Source organism: Mercurialis annua, linkage group LG3 (genome assembly GCF_937616625.2).
Source record: "Mercurialis annua linkage group LG3, ddMerAnnu1.2, whole genome shotgun sequence".
NCBI classification, from domain to species: domain Eukaryota; kingdom Viridiplantae; phylum Streptophyta; class Magnoliopsida; order Malpighiales; family Euphorbiaceae; genus Mercurialis; species Mercurialis annua.
The window spans coordinates 16,272,899-16,285,319 of NC_065572.1; the positions used below are offsets into that span (position 1 = coordinate 16,272,899).

Below are 12,421 nucleotides of genomic sequence, written 5' to 3' on the forward strand. Positions count from 1 at the left end.
CTCTCAATTAGTTAACTAAACACAAACTCATGAACTAAGTAGCTAATTTAATCCAAGCAATAAGATTAATAATTAAGATACGAATTAATACTAATCCATCCAATCCAAATAATTACCAATTTATAAGTTCATGTCAACCCTCGAACAAGGGTTTTAGTTACTCATATTAAAACTGAAACAAAACAAGAAGGTTGATGAAGAAGAAAGCTTAATTAAACAATAAATACCGGAGTTGTCAATTTCGGAAAGAATCGTCTTGATTAAGCTTGAAATCTTCAACAATCGTCTTGCAGAAACTAATTATAAACTACTTATAAACTGCTGGAAAAAACTAAACTAAAAGCTATTTAATGAAAACTAAATTATAACTACTCTAATCTAATGTCTAATCTATTCTACGTCTTAAATTGAGTCTAGTACAAGGTCTTTATATAGTAGGAGAAGTTCCGGAGTCTTCTAATTCGTATTACAAATCAATTTGTAATAGGAATTGTAATTGTAATTTGAGGAGGAATTTCAGTCCAATTCAAAGTCTGCTGCACGCCAAATTCTCTTCTTTCCCGTTCGGGAAGCCATAGTTCCGTTCGTGACATGCCCAATTTTCTTCTTTCCCGAACGGGAAACCATAGTTCCGTTCGAAAAAACTGCAGACCGAAAGCTTTGAGATTTGATTTCTTCTTGAGTCCCGAACGGAACAAGGCCTTCTTGTTCGGGACTCATGCTCATTCTGCATGGTTCCCGTTCGTGAAACCTTTGTTTCGAACGGGAACATCCCCTTTTTTCCTTAATCTCGTTCGTGAAGTTCAATTCCTTCGTCCGCAAGCTACGCTTTTTACTCGTACACGCAATCCACCATAAATTTGCCCCAAATAGTCGTTTTTCACCTAATTTCCACTGAAACACTAACAAACACTATTAAACGTAAAAACGCCAAATAATGTATAAAAACAATACTACACATGATGAAAACCGAGTAAAATCGACCCTAAATATAGGAGTAAAATACTCCTATCAAACCTCCTCACACTTAACCTTTGCTTGTCCTCAAGCAAGAAATAAATCTTACTCTACAAAATATGTTAGAAATCCTTAGCATATAACTTAACAATAAATCAATCAAATAAATCCCCGACCCTATGAATAATATGAAAAACAACCTTCTAAAACCGACAACTAAATAATGATGCAATCAAATAACAATAATAATTTTATGACATAATTCAATATAACAACGGTTACTAACTCATTAGTACAAGGTCAAATTGAATCACACTTCAAGCTTCACTATCACTTGCGGGACATGGAAAATAATCAATTTCTCACTTAGGCAAATCATAGCACAATTTAGTAAAAACTAAGCTAATGGCATCAATATTTCAACAAGTAGGGTATATAACAAAGAAAGCTCACAATTGAAAACATGAATACTCACCATAAGCTTGCTCATAGTCCCGGACTCCGCTACTTGATTCGGTAATCAACAAAAATCATATGGTCTTTTATTGGGGTTGTAACGTGGCTAAGGTAAAGGGTAGGTAAAAAGGTTAAACAAAGGCTAATTATCAACTTAATATACTATTTATTACTACTATTAACTTCTAGGTCGATCTAACTCCGCTTTTGCGTTTATATGAACTTATAACTTTCTTTTCTTTTTGAATTACGCTTTACTCATTGCTTTTTTGCAATCTCATAATTTTTTTTCTTCTTTTTGAAGCTTTTGCTTGCAAATTTCTATCTCTTTTTTTTTTCTTTTTCAATCTTTTTTCAAGGCGTAACTTTATCTTTTAAGCACAATGTAGTTCACTTTTTCTTTTCACTAATCTCGAGTTTCGAATCACCTATATTCATCATAGTCATAACAAATAATATATTAAGACGATAAGGTAAACAAAAGAGGTAAAGCATAGAACGGTAAAGGGTAAAATATGGTAAAAACAATAAAAAGGCTTAAGGCTCAAATTGGTGTAATCTAAGGGATAAAGGGTAGTCTATTTAAGTGGTCTAAAAGAAAGGGTATACCTAATTGCCATAATCATCTAATTGTTGAAAACTCAATCGTGTAACTTTAAACGGACACCGAGCAAGTTCTAGGAATAAAACATGAAATCAACACTCACAACAAGAAAATTAAGCTCAAAACTCTCAAAAGTGTGTAGTGTTATGCCATAAACTCAATTCCTACTTAAATTATGCTACTTATGCCAAAAGTTTAAAAACGACTATAAAAATAAACAATCAACATGTCATGAATCCGCATCAAGTTATTCAATTATGTTTCAACGATTTGAACAAGTCTAAATTTTGAATTCACCCTTATTTCATCGGATTATGTCAACGAATTATTAAGTCATTAAGCAAGCATCGCTTATCAATTGTCGAATTAAGAAGTCGCGTTTATACATTCATTGATTTGGGAAAATCTAAAATTGACAAATTTAAAAGATAACACCAAATCAACTAACACTTTTTTTCATAATTGAAAGACAAAGATTTAAAGCGATACAAGGCATTGTAAAAAAACTACGACTATCCTAAAACACCCTAATACAATCTACTAAAGCATGAAAACACAAGAAAAACAAACTGAAAAAAAACAAACTAAACCTAAGAAAACATAAATAAACAAACAATAATAAATAAATAAAAATCCTAACTATACGATATGTTTTTCCCCCATCCTCACACTATTTCATGCAATGTCCTCAGTGTAATGAAATAATAAAAAAAAATTGAAAAACATGAGTGTAAGATGAAAGGAAAATAATACCTCTTGGGATTGCCTCCCAAGTGCGCTTTAGTTAGAGTCTAAAGCTAGACTCTTCGCATAAGGTTGCTAAAAATAAAACCTAACATGAGGAAGCCGTCTTGGTAGCATCTTCTTCCTCTTTTTCCTTGTTGGCTCCTTCAAATAAAACTCGGATGATATAGAGTATGCTTGTACTCTATAGTAGGGAACATGAGGAGTATGAAGCATATTTATATATTTAGTATTATTTCCATCATACTCGGAATCAAATCCTTCTAAGAAAGGATCTTTGAAATCAAAGGTTTTATTAAATTCCTCGTAGAGTACCGTAATACCAAATTGCTCTCCACTTTCATTATTTAAGCTCATGGATGTTGTAATTGGGTGGAAAATCGGAGTTTCAAGTTCACCATCCTCACACTGTTCTTTTTCGGCATCTACATGTACCTTTGTTGGATGATGTCCAACTAAAGCATTGACATATGGAATTGCAGCCATCTCATCCTCACTATTGATCGGCACATCGTCAACTTGAACCACCTTCGTAACATATGGACTGTCAAGTGATTTTCCGCTTCGAAGCTCAATTACTTTTACTTGCTCTTTTAGATTTGATTCTGTTGTAGATGGTAGACCATCTTGAGCTATATTTTGAATCAAAATAGCCAATTGAGAAATTTGCGTCTCAAGACGGTGGTTGACCGCGGCTTGATTTTGGAAACCGGTTCTCATCTCCTCAATGAATTCGTCAATCTTGCTTCCTTCATCCACATTCCAATTTTGCTGAAAATCCGGTGATTGTTGTCGTTCATTATCAAAGTTGGAATTGAAATCCCATTCGTTTTGATGTGGGTGATAACTTGAATTAAAGTTCAAATTTTCATTGAAGTTCTCCCAAGTATCGTTCCAACCATAAGTTTCACTATCTTGCCATTGATCACCCATATAGTTGACATGTCCATTCCAATCTGGATAGAGTACATGACAGTCAGCTCGAGTATGACCAAAATCCCCACAAATTTCACAGTTATACTGAAAATTTTGGTACTGCATATAATTTTGATTCCATGCCATTACTCTTTCCAAAATAGGTACACCAAAAACAAATTGAGGAAACACCAACAAATATCAAATTTCCTGCACACCCAAAAACAAGAACACCCCACGTAAAATCCAATAAACACAAAAAAATAAAAATAAAAAACAGAAAATAAAAGCTAACACAATCAAGAATATAATACTCTTAATTTATTAAGTACGCAATTGTCCCCGGCAACGGCGCCAAAAACTTGTTGGCAAATAATCGCAAGTGTACGATATCGCTCAAGTAATATAACTTGGAAGACCAAGTATCGATCCCACAGAGACAATGGACTTAATCACTAATTTCAAATATTCTTTAATCGGCTAGCTAGAAAAAATCAATAGGGTTTTGTAATTTAATTAAACTAATATAAACTGAAAACAAATAATAAAATAGGGTTTAAAACAATAAGATTAAAAAGTTCAAGGACTGATAATCCCAAATAAATAAGCAAAATTATGGAATAGGATTTCTTAGTGATTTTATCGCGAATCGAGCTATTCTAAAGCACCGAATCCCGCCCTCTCAAGCCTCAAAGATCCGAATAAAATCACAACCTAATTAACTAACCAAATATTAACTCGCTCTCACGATATTAAAACTGAATTAAATAATCAAATTATAATTATGAAGCAAACTCAATGACTACCTAAATTCCAACCCGCTCTCACGGCGTTTTCCTCTAAGTTCTTAATTATCTATGTCTATTTAATTAACAATCTCTCAATTAGTTAACTAAACACAAACTCATGAACTAAGTAGCTAATTTAATCCAAGCAATAAGATTAATAATTAAGACACGAATTAATACTAATCCATCCAATCCAAATAATTACCAATTTATAAGTTCATGTCAACCCTCGAACAAGGGTTTTAGTTACTCATATTAAAACTGAAACAAAACAAGAAGGTTGATGAAGAAGAAAGCATAATTAAACAATAAATACCGGAGTTGTCAATTTCGGAAAGAATCGTCTTGATTAAGCTTGAAATCTTCAACAATCGTCTTGCAGAAACTAATTATAAACTACTTATAAACTGCTGGAAAAAACTAAACTAAAAGCTATTTAATGAAAACTAAATTATAACTACTCTAATCTAATGTCTAATCTATTCTACGTCTTAAATTGAGTCTAGTACAAGGTCTTTATATAGTAGGAGAAGTTCCGGAGTCTTCTAATTCGTATTACAAATCAATTTGTAATAGGAATTGTAATTGTAATTTGAGGAGGAATTTCAGTCCAATTCAAAGTCTGCTGCACGCCAAATTCTCTTCTTTCCCGTTCGGGAAGCCATAGTTCCGTTCGTGACATGCCCAATTTTCTTCTTTCCCGAATGGGAAACCATAGTTCCGTTCGAAAAAACTGCAGACCGAAAGCTTTGAGATTTGATTTCTTCTTGAGTCCCGAACGGAACAAGGCCTTCTCGTTCGGGACTCATGCTCATTCTGCATGGTTCCCGTTCGTGAAACCTTTGTTTCGAACGGGAACATCCCCTTTTTTCCTTAATCTCGTTCGTGAAGTTCAATTCCTTCGTCCGCAAGCTACGCTTTTTACTCGTACACGCAATCCACCATAAATTTGCCCCAAATAGTCGTTTTTCACCTAATTTCCACTGAAACACTAACAAACACTATTAAACGTAAAAACGCCAAATAATGTATAAAAACAATACTACACATGATGAAAACCGAGTAAAATCGACCCTAAATATAGGAGTAAAATACTCCTATCAAACCTCCTCACACTTAACCTTTGCTTGTCCTCAAGCAAGAAATAAATCTTACTCTACAAAATATGTTAGAAATCCTTAGCATATAACTTAACAATAAATCAATCAAAGAAATCCCCGACCCCATGAATAATATGAAAAACAACCTTCTAAAACCGACAACTAAATAATGATGCAATCAAATAACAATAATAATTTTATGACATAATTCAATATAACAACGGTTACTAACTCATTAGTACAAGGTCAAATTGAATCACACTTCAAGCTTCACTATCACTTGCGGGACATGGAAAATAATCAATTTCTCACTTAGGCAAATCATAGCACAATTTAGTAAAAACTAAGCTAATGGCATCAATATTTCAACAAGTAGGGTATATAACAAAGAAAGCTCACAATTGAAAACATGAATACTCACCATAAGCTTGCTCATAGTCCCGGACTCCGCTACTTGATTCGGTAATCAACAAAAATCATATGGTCTTTTATTGGGGTTGTAACGTGGCTAAGGTAAAGGGTAGGTAAAAAGGTTAAACAAAGGCTAATTATCAACTTAATATACTATTTATTACTACTATTAACTTCTAGGTCGATCTAACTCCGCTTTTGCGTTTATATGAACTTATAACTTTCTTTTCTTTTTGAATTACGCTTTACTCATTGCTTTTTTGCAATCTCATAATTTTTTTTCTTCTTTTTGAAGCTTTTGCTTGCAAATTTCTATCTCTTTTTTTTTTCTTTTTCAATCTTTTTTCAAGGCGTAACTTTATCTTTTAAGCACAATGTAGTTCACTTTTTCTTTTCACTAATCTCGAGTTTCGAATCACCTATATTCATCATAGTCATAACAAATAATATATTAAGACGATAAGGTAAACAAAAGAGGTAAAGCATAGAACGGTAAAGGGTAAAATATGGTAAAAACAATAAAAAGGCTTAAGGCTCAAATTGGTGTAATCTAAGGGATAAAGGGTAGTCTATTTAAGTGGTCTAAAAGAAAGGGTATACCTAATTGCCATAATCATCTAATTGTTGAAAACTCAATCGTGTAACTTTAAACGGACACCGAGCAAGTTCTAGGAATAAAACATGAAATCAACACTCACAACAAGAAAATTAAGCTCAAAACTCTCAAAAGTGTGTAGTGTTATGCCATAAACTCAATTCCTACTTAAATTATGCTACTTATGCCAAAAGTTTAAAAACGACTATAAAAATAAACAATCAACATGTCATGAATCCGCATCAAGTTATTCAATTATGTTTCAACGATTTGAACAAGTCTAAATTTTGAATTCACCCTTATTTCATCGGATTATGTCAACGAATTATTAAGTCATTAAGCAAGCATCGCTTATCAATTGTCGAATTAAGAAGTCGCGTTTATACATTCATTGATTTGGGAAAATCTAAAATTGACAAATTTAAAAGATAACACCAAATCAACTAACACTTTTTTTCATAATTGAAAGACAAAGATTTAAAGCGATACAAGGCATTGTAAAAAAACTACGACTATCCTAAAACACCCTAATACAATCTACTAAAGCATGAAAACACAAGAAAAACAAACTGAAAAAAAACAAACTAAACCTAAGAAAACATAAATAAACAAACAATAATAAATAAATAAAAATCCTAACTAAACGATATGTTTTTCCCCCATCCTCACACTATTTCATGCAATGTCCTCAGTGTAATGAAATAATAAAAAAAAATTGAAAAACATGAGTGTAAGATGAAAGGAAAATAATACCTCTTGGGATTGCCTCCCAAGTGCGCTTTAGTTAGAGTCTAAAGCTAGACTCTTCGCATAAGGTTGCTAAAAATAAAACCTAACATGAGGAAGCCGTCTTGGTAGCATCTTCTTCCTCTTTTTCCTTGTTGGCTCCTTCAAATAAAACTCGGATGATATAGAGTATGCTTGTACTCTATAGTAAGGAACATGAGGAGTATGAAGCATATTTATATATTTAGTATTATTTCCATCATACTCGGAATCAAATCCTTCTAAGAAAGGATCTTTGAAATCAAAGGTTTTATTAAATTCCTCGTAGAGTACCGTAATACCAAATTGCTCTCCACTTTCATTATTTAAGCTCATGGATGTTGTAATTGGGTGGAAAATCGGAGTTTCAAGTTCACCATCCTCACACTGTTCTTTTTCGGCATCTACATGTACCTTTGTTGGATGATGTCCAACTAAAGCATTGACATATGGAATTGCAGCCATCTCATCCTCACTATTGATCGGCACATCGTCAACTTGAACCACCTTCGTAACATATGGACTGTCAAGTGATTTTCCGCTTCGAAGCTCAATTACTTTTACTTGCTCTTTTAGATTTGATTCTGTTGTAGATGGTAGACCATCTTGAGCTATATTTTGAATCAAAATAGCCAATTGAGAAATTTGCGTCTCAAGACGGTGGTTGACCGCGGCTTGATTTTGGAAACCGGTTCTCATCTCCTCAATGAATTCGTCAATCTTGCTTCCTTCATCCACATTCCAATTTTGCTGAAAATCCGGTGATTGTTGTCGTTCATTATCAAAGTTGGAATTGAAATCCCATTCGTTTTGATGTGGGTGATAACTTGAATTAAAGTTCAAATTTTCATTGAAGTTCTCCCAAGTATCGTTCCAACCATAAGTTTCACTATCTTGCCATTGATCACCCATATAGTTGACATGTCCATTCCAATCTGGATAGAGTACATGACAGTCAGCTCGAGTATGACCAAAATCCCCACAAATTTCACAGTTATACTGAAAATTTTGGTACTGCATATAATTTTGATTCCATGCCATTACTCTTTCCAAAATAGGTACACCAAAAACAAATTGAGGAAACACCAACAAATATCAAATTTCCTGCACACCCAAAAACAAGAACACCCCACGTAAAATCCAATAAACACAAAAAAATAAAAATAAAAAACAGAAAATAAAAGCTAACACAATCAAGAATATAATACTCTTAATTTATTAAGTACGCAATTGTCCCCGGCAACGGCGCCAAAAACTTGTTGGCAAATAATCGCAAGTGTACGATATCGCTCAAGTAATATAACTTGGAAGACCAAGTATCGATCCCACAGAGACAATGGACTTAATCACTAATATCAAATATTCTTTAATCGGCTAGCTAGAAAAAATCAATAGGGTTTTGTAATTTAATTAAACTAATATAAACTGAAAACAAATAATAAAATAGGGTTTAAAACAATAAGATTAAAAAGTTCAAGGACTGATAATCCCAAATAAATAAGCAAAATTATGGAATAGGATTTCTTAGTGATTTTATCGCGAATCGAGCTATTCTAAAGCACCGAATCCCGCCCTCTCAAGCCTCAAAGATCCGAATAAAATCACAACCTAATTAACTAACCAAATATTAACTCGCTCTCACGATATTAAAACTGAATTAAATAATCAAATTATAATTATGAAGCAAACTCAATGACTACCTAAATTCCAACCCGCTCTCACGGCGTTTTCCTCTAAGTTCTTAATTATCTATGTCTATTTAATTAACAATCTCTCAATTAGTTAACTAAACACAAACTCATGAACTAAGTAGCTAATTTAATCCAAGCAATAAGATTAATAATTAAGACACGAATTAATACTAATCCATCCAATCCAAATAATTACCAATTTATAAGTTCATGTCAACCCTCGAACAAGGGTTTTAGTTACTCATATTAAAACTGAAACAAAACAAGAAGGTTGATGAAGAAGAAAGCATAATTAAACAATAAATACCGGAGTTGTCAATTTCGGAAAGAATCGTCTTGATTAAGCTTGAAATCTTCAACAATCGTCTTGCAGAAACTAATTATAAACTACTTATAAACTGCTGGAAAAAACTAAACTAAAAGCTATTTAATGAAAACTAAATTATAACTACTCTAATCTAATGTCTAATCTATTCTACGTCTTAAATTGAGTCTAGTACAAGGTCTTTATATAGTAGGAGAAGTTCCGGAGTCTTCTAATTCGTATTACAAATCAATTTGTAATAGGAATTGTAATTGTAATTTGAGGAGGAATTTCAGTCCAATTCAAAGTCTGCTGCACGCCAAATTCTCTTCTTTCCCGTTCGGGAAGCCATAGTTCCGTTCGTGACATGCCCAATTTTCTTCTTTCCCGAACGGGAAACCATAGTTCCGTTCGAAAAAACTGCAGACCGAAAGCTTTGAGATTTGATTTCTTCTTGAGTCCCGAACGGAACAAGGCCTTCTCGTTCGGGACTCATGCTCATTCTGCATGGTTCCCGTTCGTGAAACCTTTGTTTCGAACGGGAACATCCCCTTTTTTCCTTAATCTCGTTCGTGAAGTTCAATTCCTTCGTCCGCAAGCTACGCTTTTTACTCGTACACGCAATCCACCATAAATTTGCCCCAAATAGTCGTTTTTCACCTAATTTCCACTGAAACACTAACAAACACTATTAAACGTAAAAACGCCAAATAATGTATAAAAACAATACTACACATGATGAAAACCGAGTAAAATCGACCCTAAATATAGGAGTAAAATACTCCTATCAACTTCCCAGGAGGTCACCCATCCTAGTACTGCTCTCGCCCAAGCACGTTTCACTTCGGAGTTCTGATGGGATCCGGTGCATTAGTGCTGGTATGATCGCACCCGTCATACCTTGCACGATCATCGTATATATCTGCTGCGTTGCAACTCATTCAACCAAAATAAAAACTATCTTTAAAAGTACGTTTTGGTCCCTGAACTTTTTCCATTATTTCCCGTTTAGTCCCTGACTTGCAGTTGCTCGTTGCTCGTTGCTCGTTTTGTTTATCTCTCGGCGCTAATAATAGCAGAAAATGCAGGCGCGGACCGCAAAAATGCAAAAAAGGGGTGCAACACGAGGACTTCCCAGGAGGTCACCCATCCTAGTACTGCTCTCGCCCAAGCACGTTTATCTTTGGAGTTCTGATGGGATCCGGTGCATTAGTGCTGATATGATCGCACCCGTCATACCTTGCACGATCATCGTATATATCTGCTGCGTTACAACTCATTCAACCAAAATAAAAACTGTCTTTAAAAGTACGTTTTGGTCCCTGAACGTTTTCCATTATTTCCCGTTTAGTCTCTGACTTGCAGTTGCTCGTTGCTCGTTGCTCGTTTTGTTTATCTCTCGGCGCTAATAATAGCAGAAAATGCAGGCGCGGACCGCAAAAATGCAAAAAAGGGGTGCAACACGAGGACTTCCCAGGAGGTCACCCATCCTAGTACTGCTCTCGCCCAAGCACGTTTAACTTCGGAGATCTAATAAGATCCGGTGCATTAGTGCTGGTATGATCGCACCCGTCATACCTTGCACGATCATCGTATATATCTGCTGCGTTGCAACTCATTCAACCAAAATAAAAACTATCTTTAAAAGTACGTTTTGGTCCCTGAACTTTTTCCATTATTTCCCGTTTAGTCCCTGACTTGCAGTTGCTCGTTGCTCGTTGCTCGTTTTGTTTATCTCTCGGCGCTAATAATAGCAGAAAATGCAGGCGCGGACCGCAAAAATGTAAAAACGGGGTGCAACACGAGGACTTCCCAGGAGGTCATCCATCCTAGTACTGCTCTCGCCCAAGCACGTTTCACTTCGGAGTTCTGATGGGATCCGGTGCATTAGTGCTGGTATGATCGCACCCGTCATACCTTGCACGATCATCGTATATATCTGCTGCGTTGCAACTCATTCAACCAAAATAAAAACTATCTTTAAAAGTACGTTTTGGTCCCTGAACTTTTTCCATTATTTCCCGTTTAGTCCCTGACTTGCAGTTGCTCGTTGCTCGTTGCTCGTTTTGTTTATCTCTCGGCGCTAATAATAGCAGAAAATGCAGGCGCGGACCGCAAAAATGTAAAAAAGGGGTGCAACACGAGGACTTCCCAGGAGGTCACCCATCCTAGTACTGCTCTCGCCCAAGCACGTTTCACTTCGGAGTTCTGATGGGATCCGGTGCATTAGTGCTGGTATGATCGCACCCGTCATACCTTGCACGATCATCTAATATATCTGCTGCGTTACAACTCATTCAACCAAAATAAAAACTATCTTTAAAAGTACGTTTTGGTCCCTGAACTTTTTCCATTATTTCCCGTTTAGTCCCTGACTTGCAGTTGCTCGTTGCTCGTTTTGTTTATCTCTCGGCGCTAATAATAGCAGAAAATGCAGGCGCGAACCGCAAAAATGCAAAAAAGGGGTGCAACACGAGGACTTCCCAGGAGGTCACCCATCCTAGTACTGCTCTCGCCCAAGCACGTTTCACTTCGGAGTTTTGATGGGATCCGGTGCATTAGTGCTGGTATGATCGCACCCGTCATACCTTGCACGATCATCGTATATATCTGCTGCGTTGCAACTCATTCAACCAAAATAAAAAATATCTTTAAAAGTACGTTTTGGTCCCTGAACTTTTTCCATTATTTCCCGTTTAGTCCCTGACTTGCAGTTGCTCGTTGCTCGTTGCTCGTTTTGTTTATCTCTCGGCGCTAATAATAGCAGAAAATGCAGGCGCGGACCGCAAAAATGTAAAAAAGGGGTGCAACACGAGGACTTCCCAGGAGGTCACCCATCCTAGTACTGCTCTCGCCCAAGCACGTTTCACTTCGGAGTTCTGATGGGATCCGGTGCATTAGTGCTGGTATGATCGCACCCGTCATACCTTGCACGATCATCTTATATATCTGCTGCGTTGCAACTCATTCAACCAAAATAAAAACTATCTTTAAAAGTACGTTTTGGTCCCTGAACTTTTTCCATTATTTCCCGTTTAGTCCCTGACTTGCAGTTGCTCGTTGCTCGTTTTGTTTATCTCTCGGCGCTAAT

At 35.6% G+C, this 12,421-nt stretch overlaps 6 non-coding genes and 1 pseudogene across 6 annotated transcripts; all 7 read right to left on the reverse strand.

The window, feature by feature from the left end:
- Positions 1-10,100: 10,100 nt before the first annotated feature.
- Positions 10,101-10,223, reverse strand: LOC126675940 (5S ribosomal RNA; annotated as a pseudogene).
- Positions 10,224-10,443: 220 nt separating this feature from the next.
- Positions 10,444-10,562, reverse strand: LOC126675800 (5S ribosomal RNA). Its single transcript, XR_007639992.1, has one exon. It is a non-coding gene; the product is annotated as a 5S ribosomal RNA (ribosomal RNA).
- A 220-nt stretch (positions 10,563-10,782) lies between these two features.
- Positions 10,783-10,901, reverse strand: LOC126675777 (5S ribosomal RNA). Its single transcript, XR_007639970.1, has one exon. It is a non-coding gene; the product is annotated as a 5S ribosomal RNA (ribosomal RNA).
- A 220-nt stretch (positions 10,902-11,121) lies between these two features.
- LOC126675692 (5S ribosomal RNA) lies at positions 11,122-11,240 on the reverse strand. The gene has a single exon (XR_007639890.1). It is a non-coding gene; the product is annotated as a 5S ribosomal RNA (ribosomal RNA).
- Positions 11,241-11,460: 220 nt separating this feature from the next.
- On the reverse strand, positions 11,461-11,579 carry LOC126675928 (5S ribosomal RNA). Its single transcript, XR_007640113.1, has one exon. It is a non-coding gene; the product is annotated as a 5S ribosomal RNA (ribosomal RNA).
- A 213-nt stretch (positions 11,580-11,792) lies between these two features.
- LOC126675753 (5S ribosomal RNA) lies at positions 11,793-11,911 on the reverse strand. Its single transcript, XR_007639948.1, has one exon. It is a non-coding gene; the product is annotated as a 5S ribosomal RNA (ribosomal RNA).
- A 220-nt stretch (positions 11,912-12,131) lies between these two features.
- On the reverse strand, positions 12,132-12,250 carry LOC126675939 (5S ribosomal RNA). Its single transcript, XR_007640122.1, has one exon. It is a non-coding gene; the product is annotated as a 5S ribosomal RNA (ribosomal RNA).
- Between the last annotated feature and the right edge of the window lie 171 nt (positions 12,251-12,421).